At 50.8% G+C, this 12045-nt stretch overlaps 1 long non-coding RNA gene across 2 annotated transcripts; it reads left to right on the forward strand.

Moving 5' to 3' along the window:
- The first annotated feature begins 211 nt into the window (after positions 1-211).
- LOC114099375 (uncharacterized) lies at positions 212-10004 on the forward strand. Of its 2 annotated transcripts, XR_003583880.2 has the most exons (3): positions 212-538; positions 3553-5657; positions 5866-10004. It is a non-coding gene; the product is annotated as an uncharacterized lncRNA (long non-coding RNA). The 2 variants fall into 2 exon arrangements; XR_011707758.1 differs by having other exon boundaries at positions 3553-10004.
- Positions 10005-12045: the final 2041 nt, after the last annotated feature.

The following is a 12045-nucleotide window of genomic DNA, read 5'->3' on the forward strand; positions in this document are numbered from 1 at the left end:
TCAGCAGAGCCCAGGATGCAAGATCACAAACAAAAATCACCCGTGTCTCTGCACATTAGCAGTAAACAAGTGGAAACTGAAATGCAAAACCTCTACCGCTTATAATAGTTGCAAAAGAAAGAAAGAAAAAAGGAAATACGTGGGCATGACAAGCCTGCACACCACACCCAGGATGTTCTAACAGCACCCACAAGACGGCTGGGCTGCGCACTCCAGGATGCTCACGAGGGGAATGAGGCCTTCATAAATGGAGAGGCCATCACTGCTGTGTACTGGAAGATTCACCATAGTAGAGATGTCCTTCTCCCCTAAGGGAATCCATTTCCAGGGCTGCCATCACAGCCAGATGAGAACCACTGGGCTCGCAGCTCTGCAGGCGGAGGTCCGGCCAGCCGTGAGCAGGCGTGCTCTGGGGCCCCAGGGAGCCCCTGCTGCCTCTTCCACGCAGCTTCTGGGACTTACCTGCAGCCCTCCGTGCTCTGTGGCTGCAGCTGAAGCACTCCGGCTCCTGCCCCCAATGTCACCGGGTGTTCTCTCTGTGAGTCTGTGACTCTCTGTCTCACCTCCTTTCTTTTTTTCATGCAGGGCTTCCTGGTGGTATAGGCAAACACTCGACCACGGAGCTGTCCCCAACCCTTTTAATTTTTTCATTTTGATACAGTGCTTAAGTTGCCCAAGCTGGCCTTGAACTTGACACATCCTTCTACCTCATCCTCCTGGGTAGCTGGATTATAGGTGTACATACCTGGCTTCGATGGCCCTATATTTCCTTCCTTCCTTCCTTCCTTCTTGTATTGAGGATTGAACACGGGGGTGCTTTATCATTAGCTACATCCCCAGCACCCGCCCCTTTTATTTTGAGAAAGTCTTGCTAAGTTACTGAGGGCCTCACTCAGATGCTGAGACTGGCCTCAAACTTCTGATCCTCCTGTCTTGACCTCCTAAATCTCTGGGGTTAGAGGCATGTGTCACTGCACCAGGCTTAAATGGCCCTATTTCTAAGGTTGCGTCTTGAGGAATTGGGGGTTAGGACTTTTTTTTTTTTTTTTTAAAGAAAGAGTGAGAGAGAGGGAGAGAGAGAGAGAATTTTTTTTTTTTTTAATATTTATTTTTTAGTATTTGGCGGACACAACATCTTTGTCTGTATGTGGTGCTGAGGATCGAACCCGGGCCGCACGCATGCCAGGCAAGCGCGCTACCGCCTGAGCCACATCCCCAGCCCGGGGTTAGGACTTTAACATTTCTTTTGGGGGACACAATTCAACCCATAACAGTGACCTATACACAATTCTAATCAAAAGCCAGCAATAATTTTTTTTTTTTTTTTTTTAGATGTAGGCAACCTCATTCTAAAATGTATTGGGAAGGGGCTGGGGATGTGGCTCAAGTGGTAGCACGCTCGCCTGGCATGCATGCGGCCCGGGTTCGAGCCTCAGCACCACATACAAACAAAGATGTTGGGTCTGCCGAAAACTAAAAAAAAAATAAATATTAAAAAATTTTCTCACTCTCTCTTTAAAAAAAAATCCTTAAATTGTCTAACTTTAAAATAAATAAATAAATAAAAATAAAATGTATTGGGAAAGGCAAAGAAATTAGAATAGCTAAAACAATTTTGAAAAAGACAAGAAAGATGCAGGAATGGCTGGGCGTAGTAGCCCATGCTTGTAATCCCAGCAGCTCAGGAGGCTGAGGCAGGAGAATGGCAAGTTTAAGGCCAGCCTCAGCAACTTAGCAAGGCCCTAAGCAACTCAGAGAGAACCTTTCACTCAGGCACCACAGCTAAGATCAACTCAAAGGAATCCGAGATTCATAGAACTTCCTGGGAAAGACAGGAGAAGCTCCCTTCATGACCCAGGGTCGTCCAAGAGTCCTCAACATTGAGACTAAAAGCCTGATAGTGAAAGAAAAAAACAGTAAGTTGGATTTTATCAAAATTAGAAACCCTTTGCTCCGCGAAAGACAAGGTAAAAAGGATGCGATTGCAAGTTATAGGCTGAAAGACTATATTCACAAATCACATGTTTTACTAAAGACCTGTCTCCAGGCTGGTGGTGATGGCACGTGACCACGAACCCAGAGACCTTCAAGGCTGGGCAGGAGGGCGGGGCGTTTGAAACCAGCCCCAGCAACATAGGGAGAAAGTCAGCCAGCAAATTAAAAGTGGGGGAGTTGAAGAGACACCTAACCAAAAAGGAAATGCAGATGACCAGTTCATGAAAAATGCTCAAGATCCTCAAGCATCGTATAAATACAGAGTAAAATCACTCTGTCCCAGCATTCCCATTTCTAGATATTTACCCCAGAGAAATAAAAACTTACGTTCACACAAAAACCTGTATGTACAAGAGCCAGGTGCGGTGGGACATGCCTGTAAACCCAGCGAATTAAGGAGGCTGAGGCAGGAGGATTGTGAGTTCAAAGCCAGCCTCAGCAACTTAGCAAGGCCCTGAGTGACTCAGCAAGACCCTGTCTTTAACTAAAATAGGGCTGGAGATGTGGCTCAGTGGTTAAGTGCCCCTGGGTTCAATCCCCGGTACAAAAAAACAAAAACCAACAAAACACTTAACAAGAATGTTTATAGCAGCTTTATTCATAATCACTAAGAACTGGAGGCAGTTGGAACATGGTGAATGAACAAATGAACTGTGGTACGCCCACGCCTTGGAATACTACTCAGTAATAAAAAGGAACAAACTATTGGTGCATTGAACAGCAAGGATGAAAGAGGCCAGTCTTGGGAAGGCTGCAACTGAGTGGCACAGTGACAGCAGAAGATACCAAACAGGGTCATGAGGACAGTGCAGAGGTTACTAGGGTTGGGGGAGGGAGGACTAGAGGGGACCTCATGGGGGAGCTTTTCTGGTTGATGAAACTGTTCAGAATCTTGATTGTCACAGTTATATGCCTTTGTACATGTCAAAGTCATAGAACTGCATACCAAAGGAGGTCAAGACTACTATCTGATTAAAAAAAACCCAGCCAGGTGCAGTGGCCCATGCCTGTGATCCCAGAGGCTCAGAGGCTGATGCAGAAGGACCATAAGTTCAAAGCCAACCTCAGCAACAGCCAGGCACTCATCAACTCAGTGAGACCCTGTCTCTAAATAAAATATAAAATAGGGCTGGGGACGTGGTTCAGTGGTTGAGTGCCTGAGTGCCTGAGTTTAATCCCTGGTACCCCCACAATAAAAAGAATAAAAAAGCCCTATATCCAGGACTGGGGCTGTGGCTCAGTGGTAGAGGAGCACTTGCCTAGCAAGTATGAGGTAGGTCCTGGGTTCAATTCCAGCACCAGAAAAAACAAAAACAACAACAAAGAACCTCAGATCTTATATAAAATTTTTATCAATTTAGAAAAAAGTAAAATTGAATTTTAGAAAATGCCAGCAGCACATCTCCCTCCCTCCCTCTCTCCCTCTCTCTCTCTCTCTCTCTCTCTCTCTTTCTTTCGTGCTGGGATTGAACCCAGGGCCTTGTGCAGGCGAGGGGAGCCCTCTACCAACCGAGCTGTATCCCCAGCCCCAGAAATACACTTCTGACTAGGGTGCAGGTCTGCACTAGGCGGGAGGGTCAGTGAGGGGCTGTTTCAGCAGCTGGAAGAGCTGAGGAGAGCCTGAGCTGTGGCGGGAAGTGGCCAGAGGCATTGACCTGGGACAGGCCAGTTCCAGGGTGAGGACTTTCCCGGGGCCACTTACTGCATGGATCTGAGGCAGAGCGATGCACTCAGGTAAGAAGGCGGTAGAGGCTGGGTCACATGGCAGGGAGGCTGTCTCAGAGCCAGTGATGTCACTATGTCACTGCAGAGCAGGCCTGGGGTCCAGGCCCTGCTGCGGGGGTTTGGACGTAGGTCCTCCTGAGAGGGCAGCGAGGCCGGCCAGGCCTGCAGTGGCGTGGGGGCTCCACCAGGGCTGTGGGGCCCCTTCCCAGGGGCTCACCAGGGCTGTCAGCTGGTGGTCTTGGTCCCAGCTTCTCTCCACAGGCTGATGGAGCATCCTGGTGACTTGGTGGACGGCATCCCCCAGAGTGTGTGACCCCAGACTGAGCGCTAGGCAAATGCCTTTCAGCTCCTCCATGGGAGCCAGGCCTGGCCAGTTGTGCAGTAGTGTCACCCTTGCCATGTGGGAGGGACAGCGGGGCTCAGTGCCAGGAGGGGTGTGTCCTTGGCATCGTAGCTCAGCAAGGGCAAGAGACCGAGCTGACCTGGGCCTGGACCCCCTGCGCCCCCCATGCTGCAGCTGCGCCGTGTGAGGCAGGGACAGGCAGGGTGGCACAGTGGTCAGGGCGCAGGGCAGGCCTTCATGCCCGTGTGATCCCTGCTGGGCCCCTGCTGAGGCCGCTGTGTTGGCCAGAAGTGCCCAGTCACTGTCGGCGCTGGGGAGGACATGCCTGGCAGGCCAGGGGAAGCCCCTGTGTGACCACTTGGCTGTCATGCCTCAGCCTTACAGGGGACACCGCCTCCATCCTTGAGGGCTGTGGGGAGGAGCAGGATGGAGGCCCGTGGACGGCGCTGGACTGGTGCCTGCCCATCATAGCTGCTCGCACAGAGCTCCCTGGGTTACTGTCCCTGCTCTGTTCTCTGGTGGCCTCCTGGTTGCCAGCCCTGAGGCCCTCCCAGCCCTGCCCCACCTGCCTTGCCACTCCCTCCATCTGACTGCCAGCCGCACAGCCCCCTCCTCTGTTCCCTTTGCTCACGGCTCTCCCAGGTGGGGCGCTCCTCCCAACCCAGGGCACTGTGCCCCTCAGGCCTCCTTCTGGTACCTTCCGCCTGGCCACAGGCTGGAGCGCAGCTGGGGTGGTGGGATCCACACAGCTGCAGAGGGGCGGAGGGCAGCCAGCTGAGCTGGGAACCCCGGGCTTGGGGTGGCAGCCACTTCCACTGCACTGCGGCAAGAGGGTCACACAGGAACGGGGTGAGCGGTAAGTGGGTCACAGGACTCCGGGACGGGCAGCCAGCAGGGGCTGCAAACTGGGCCTTTTCCATCTGCGACTTGGACGTTCAGTAGTTCAACAGAACTTTAATTGATCTGGAGGAGGGTAATCTGAGGGCTCAAGGGCTGACAGAATCCCTGTCTGTGTCCCCTGGGTTGCTCAGGCACCTGCAGTCCCTGGTGGGTGGTGCTCAGCTCTGGAGCCGCTTGGTGGAAGCTCCTGCTCAGCCTCACCAGCGGCTCCGTGGGAGGGTAACAAAGGCCCTGCGTCCTGATTAACTGATCTGACAAACCATCTGTCACCACAGCCCTGAGCCACACTGCGGAACTGCCTGGTGTGTCACCAGGCTGGAGTCCGCCTCGCGATTCTCACCCAGATCCCTAAGCCACCCCCTCATGGTCAGTCCAGACCCCCGGGAGTGACCCCGTGGCCTGCTCCTCCTTGGAGACTCCTGAATGAGGAGGACCAAGGGCGGGTTGTCCTCAGCCCTGAGGGGACTTCCCATGGTGGAGAAGGTGAGCAGAATGTGCCCCTTCAAAACAGTGGGGACATGCCCCCGGCCCATCTGCCCCCCACACCTCCCAGGAGCACAGGGCGCCCTGGAGAGTCTCCACGGAACGTAGGAGCAGCCCGCTGGGTGGACAGGAGGGTCCCACGGCCGCAGAGCTGGGAGCTGAAGGAACGCCAAGAAGCCGGGTGCCTGGTCCCTGCTGAGAGGCTGTCAAGGTGCCCTCATCTGTGTCTCTGAATGGGTGATTTCTGCCACCCTGGGGTGAAGCCAGCTCTGGGGAAATGCTTCCCACCTGGGCCTTTGTGTGGCTGACCTTCAGGAGGGAGGAGGGATGGTATCCCGGTCAGCAAGATTCCCAGTGCCGTGGGCAAACGCCCTGTCTCAGGAGGCTTCCACCAGGACACCTATGCTCTTTTGTAACAGGGTGAACAGAGAGGCTGGCTGATTGAGTGGCTCAACAGTATCATCAAGGACCAAGGTTGTGCCAGGTGTGGTGGTGCACAATTGTCATCCTAGAGTTCAAGAGCCTGAAGCAGGCCTGGGTTTGTGGCTCAGTGGCAGAGTGCTGGCTTTGCATGCATGAGGCAGGGGGTTCGATCCTCAGCACCACATAAAAATAAATAAAATGAAGATGAAGATATTGTGTTCATCTACAACTAAAAAAAAATAACATAAGATAAAAAGAGGCTGAGGCAGGAGGACTGCAAGTTTGAGGCCAGCCTCAGCAATTTAGTGAGGCCCTAAGCAATTTAGTGAAACCCTGTATCAAAATAAAAAGGGTTGGGGATGTGGCTCAGTGGTTCAGCATCGCAGAGTTCAATCCCTGGTACGAAAACAAAACAAAACAAAACAGAAAGGACAAGGTCATTTTCAATTTTCATCTCTACCACTGCTGAAATATCAAAATTTTCCTCATAGTCACAAGATGGTTGCTTGTTACCAAGCATTATATCTAGACATGACAATGTACAGTGAGGATGAACTTTCCCAGAAGCGAGCGGCCAATAACCTCTTCTCTCTCTCTCTCTCTCTGTGCTGAGATCAAACCCAGGCCCTTGCACCTTCCAGCAAGCGCTCTACCACTCAGCTGCAGCTCCAGCTGTCCTTGTGTCTCACTGGCCATATTTATTCTCCATTTGCTCTTTTACAAATGGAATCTTCTGAGTGTCTTGTGTTTCTGTGCACCGTGTGGGCAGGGGTGCCATGTGCCCTTTGTTCCAGGCTCTTTTCAAGGGGTTTGTAGAGCCAGCAGTCTCAGAAGATAGTGTTTTCTTTTAGGTTAAAGGGCAGGTTTGCTTGGGTCCCCTTCTACAGTTTTCCTAAGCTCTGGGTTCCTCTCCTGTGGTACAACCCACTGCAGTCACAAGACCACCTCGCCGCAGTGGAGGCTGGGAAATGTAGTCTTTATCTGGATACTGGGGTGCTTAGCTAAAACTCCAAATTCTTTTTTCTTTTCTATTGTGCCAGGGATTGAAACCAGGGGTGCTTAACCACTGAGCCACATCCCCAGCCCTATTTTTTGTATTTTATTTAGAGACAGGGTCTCACCGATTTGTTTAGCGCCTTGCTTTTTGCTGAAGTTGGCCTTGAACTAGTGATCCTCCTGCCTCAGCCTCCTCAGCTGCTGGAATTACAGGCGTGGGACACCGTGCCCAGCTAAAACTCCAGTTTCTAAGAAAGAAGGGAGAAAGGACTGGGGGGTAGGGAGGCGTTTGCAGTCTCTGCCAGTTACCCCCATAGATTAGGGTTCTACTAGGAATTCAGGAGAAATGGCCTTGGCCAAGCGACAATGCCTAGCGCCACATGCCCATGTTACAGAGGAAGAATGGGGTCCCGAGAGGCAGGGTGGGAACCTGTGCTCCATTGTGACAGGCGAACACTCTGCACTCCAGGTTCGCTTACCCGGTCTTGGGGTTCCCCGGCTTTCCCAGTCTCTGCTCCAGCACAGGTTGGGGGCGTCCGGGTGGGGAAGCCTCCTGCAGCCTCTAGTGAAGGCTGCCTCTGCTTCCTCCCACGAGCCCCCTCTGTCCTGCGGCTGCTCAGGGGGTGGTCCCTCCCTCAGGTCCCTCTCCACTTCTTTCAGGCCTGTCGCCGACACACCCCACAAACATGCTTGTGTCCCGCTCTTGCCAGGCTCAGTCCCGGCTCCATGCTTTGCCAGGCCGACTGGGCATCTGTGACGCCTCTTCCTCTCCCTCCCTGCGATCCCCTGCGTCGGGGACGTCACTGTCCTGCCTCACCTGCCTCCCCAAAGCCTGAAGCACTCAGCTTCCCTGTTTTTTTGTTTTTTTAGTGCTGGGCACTGGAATCCAGGGCCTCACACATGCTGGGCAGGTGCTCTGCCACCGAGCACACCCCAGCCCTGGCCAAAAAATACCTTCCTAAAATGGTATTTTTCTTTCTATTTTCTTCCTGTTCTTGTTTTAAAATCTTCCATGGCTCACCATTGTTCTCAGTATAAAGACCAAAATTCTCTTCTTAGTACAACAGAACAGTCTCTCTTCCCCATTATCCATTCTTTTCTTTTTTGGGGTTCCAGGGGTTGAACTCAGGGGCACTCGACCTCTGAGCCACATCCTCAGCCCTATTTTGTATTCTATTAGAGACAGGGGCTCAGTGAGTTGCTCAGTGCCTTGATAATTGCTGAGGCTGGCTTTGAACTCTCAATTCTCCTGCCTCCGCCTCCCAAGCCCCTGGGATTACAGACGTGTACCACTGTGCCTGGCCCATGCTTTTATTTTTTAAAAGTCATTTTCCTTTTATTACTCTTTGGTTGTTTGGGGTACTAAAGAATGAACCCAGGGCCTCACACGTGCTTGGCAAGTGCTGTCCCTGAGCCACATTCCCAGCTCTTTTTAAGACAGGTCCAGTGCTCCACATCTGTAATTCCAACAATTCAGGAGGCTGAGGTAGGAGGATCACAAGTTCAAGGTCAGCCTCAGCAACTAGAAAGGCCCTACACAACTCAGTGAGACCCTGTCTCAAAATAAAAAATAAATAAATAAATAAAAAGGGCTGGGGACATGGCTCAGTGGGGTTTAATCAACAGTACAACAAAAAAAAAAAAAAAAAAAAAAATGGGGCTGGGATGTGGCTCAAGCGGTAGCGCACTCGCCTGGCATGCGTGCGGCCTGGGTTCGATCCTCAGCACCACATACCAACAAATATGTTGTGTCCTCCAATAACTAAAAAATAAATATTAAAAAAATTCTCTCTCTCTCTCTCTTTAAAAAAAAAATGACAGGGTCTCGCTAAGTCGCCTAGGCAGGCTTCAAACTCTGGACCCTTCTAGCTCAGCCCTTCAAGTGGCTGGGATTACAGGTGTGTGCCACACCCAGCTGAGCACAAGCCCATTTAAATAAAGACTCCATTCCCAGCCTTCCTTTTAGCTAGGTGGGGCCACATGACTAAATCCTGTCCTTACATGGCTGTGGGGTGAGGCTTCTTTTGCCCCTTTATTTTCCCTACGGATAAATGCAAGCCTGGTGATTGACACTCCACCATCTCGGACCACAGGAAGAAGGAGTGCAGCAATATGGCAGCAGGAGGCTGGCCTGACCTCGACCGGGGCTGGCCCTGGCCCTACCTATCTTTAGTGATGGGAAACAGTCAGGGACCTCCTAGTTCAAGTCATTTATTTTGGATGTTCTCTTGGCTCAGCCAGATCCCACCCAAATCACAGGCCCCTGCTGGTCCTGCCCTGTGCACTCTGCAGCAGCCAGTGAGATGTGGCTGTGGGTTCTCAGTCTCTTCTGCGCCCCCAGCTGGTCCTGTCTCAGGCCTTTGTACATGCTCTCCCCTCTGCCTGAATCCCCATCCCCACCGGCTTTTTCTGGCCATCTCAATGCACCCTTCAAGATTTAGCCAGGGTGTTGCTTGCTCAGGGGAGACTTCCCACATGCAGTGTCCTACCTAGAGTATTGGTACCCAGAGCAGATTTTTTTTTTTTTTTTATGGTGCTGGGGATTGAACCCAGGGCCTTGTGCATGAGGGGCAAGCACCCAACCAACTGAGCTATATCTCCAGCCCCTTAGAGCAGATAATTTTAAAAAATATCCCTCCTCTCTATATTAATTTCCTTATTATGATTATTATTCATGAATAATAATGACCAACAAAAATACAGTAAAATTTTTATTTTATTGAATTTCGTGTATATAATTATCATAGTAAAAAATAAAATAGAACAATCATGATAGTGCAAAAAATAAAGAAATAATGGATTAATATTGTAATTTTAAATTTTATTGGCAAAAGGGAAAAATGTCTATCTGCACCTATTGCGATCACGAATCAACGTCACAGTCTCCGGACTTCTGCAAATCTGACCATGACATCATCAGAATCGATCTTTGCATATTCATGATTTGAAAAGAGCACAGGCAGATTTGTTAATCTATCTCACTCATGATTGATTGAGCAGCATTTTTTATTTTTATTTGGAAACCTCTTTTCTCACATGAAGCAATAAATGCACAAATGTTAGGGAAAGCCTTCAACATAAGGATAAGTTTGGCAGAAAATCAAAAAAAGATCCATTTCACAATAAATTCCAGAAATTACAGTATCGTCAAAGTCTGTTTCTTTGGGATTCATCGTAGCAGCTTTCAAATATCTTCCCATTTTAAGCCAATAAAACTCAAGTGGTCACCTAAAACCATGCTACCAGTGTTTCTACCAACCCCACTGCTTCAGCTCAGGATGACGCAGGACAACAGGGACCCCAGGCCAGAGGGAAGAGTTCTGAGTCCATGTGAAGCCCAGCAGCTGGGTCCCCCTCCTTGGGAGCGGCTGCATAACTGGGAACTCTCCCAATTAACTTCCAAGTAGCATGTAGTGTTTATTAAAGGGTAAGTAATAAAAATGTGTTAATTTGAAACTTACATAGATATTATTAAAAGTCAACAGTAACTGAAGCAATTGTTGAGGTCTTAAACCATCAAAAGAATCTGGGGGGAGGCCATTGTTTAGGATTGCTGGTGTGCGGTGATAATAAAGAGCAGACTGGCTTTTAGTTGGTTCTTATTGTTTTAAAATTTGTTCCTGACAGCATCTCCTCCCTCTGCCTGCACGTGCGGGGTGGCTGCTGCATGCCTGCCCTTGGCGCATACTCCTGGGTCTGCCTCCTGACAATTCCTTCTGAGGCTCTGACCTCAATTATGAGTCCATATTGTGCTTGTATCATGATCCCTGGGTCCTGTTCCTCACCAGACTGTCCTTTCTGTGTGGGGCAATCACTGTGGTTCATGGCTGTGCTCATCTCTTGGCAGAGTACTTGGTACCCAGAAGGCCTTCAGAACATGTTTGTTGAATGAATGTATGTGAAGAAGCTGCCACAGGGTATGGACTCAATAAAGTCAGTGACAATGGCTATGATCTGTGGCATATTTATAATATGAAATTTAAGAAGCCTGCCACCAGCCTGGTGGGGTGTGGCACTCCTGTAATCCCAGTGACTCTGAAGGCTGAGGCTGGAGGATCACAAGTTTTGAGGCCAGCCTGGGCCAGCAAGACCCCTATCCCAAAATGAAAAATAAAAAGGGCTGGGAGTGTAGCTCAGTGGTAGAGCGTCCCTGGGTTCAATCCCCAGTACCAAGGTGGAAAAAAAGCATGCCCCCACATTCAAGGTCAACAACAGCTACCTCTTGCAGCCTTTGTGGTTCCGTTCAGTTAAACCACATCTCCCTCCCTCCCCTGGGTCTCTGGGAAAGAACTTGAATCATATCTTGCCCAACAGTTATTCCTGGAGGGCAGCAGTCACTCACATTTCAATCTTCTCAGGGGTCCAAATGGTTTGACACAAAGGAGACAATGATCACTTGTTTAGTGGTAGTTTATCAAGCACCCAGCTCACACCAGGTTTCTAAGTTAGGACAGCCCTCCAGGGAATGAGGAAAGTTGAAGGACTTGCTCAAGATCATACAGCTAGTCATTGCAGAGCCAGCGGTGGCCCAGAGCCCCAGAACCCTGTTCCCTGCCTGACCCCATGTTGCTGCCCAGCATGGATGGTGTGTGTGTGTGTGTGTGTGTGTGTGTGTAGTGTTAGGGGAGACTCAATTCAGAGGTCAGACTGGGGAGTCTCTCCTCAGAACCTAGCTTGCTCAGGAGCTTGAACTTTAGGTCAGTCGTGTGCCTGGGTCGACTCCTTCCAAGCACAAGGGGCCGGCACCTCCGCCCTTCCATGGGGGTGAGCATCCAGGTGTGCATGCGGAGCTTGGGGTCCGGGACATCAATCCCAGCTCCACCGCTGATATGGCCGAGATGGGTAACCTCCAGACTTTGTCTCCATCTGTAGAGAGACAACAGGAGCAACCCCCCCCCGCCCCCCCGGAGGAATATTGACGGAGGCACTGGGCCAGCGCTGGCATCGAGGAGCTCTGTCAATGGCGATGTCTTCCATGTCACTAGGCAAGCGATCCACCACTGACCTACACCCCAAGGCTTCATGTCCCATTCTCTCCCCTCCTCTTTTACAAACGGGGAGCTGGGTGCACCCCGAGGGACCCCGCAGGGAGAGTGCATGCCACATTCGATGGCGGGCTGGCATCACCAGGATGCGGGGATAGTGCTGGCGCCCTGGACCGGAGCACGAGGATGTCCCTG

Source organism: Marmota flaviventris, chromosome 6 (assembly GCF_047511675.1).
Source record: "Marmota flaviventris isolate mMarFla1 chromosome 6, mMarFla1.hap1, whole genome shotgun sequence".
Taxonomy (NCBI): domain Eukaryota; kingdom Metazoa; phylum Chordata; class Mammalia; order Rodentia; family Sciuridae; genus Marmota; species Marmota flaviventris.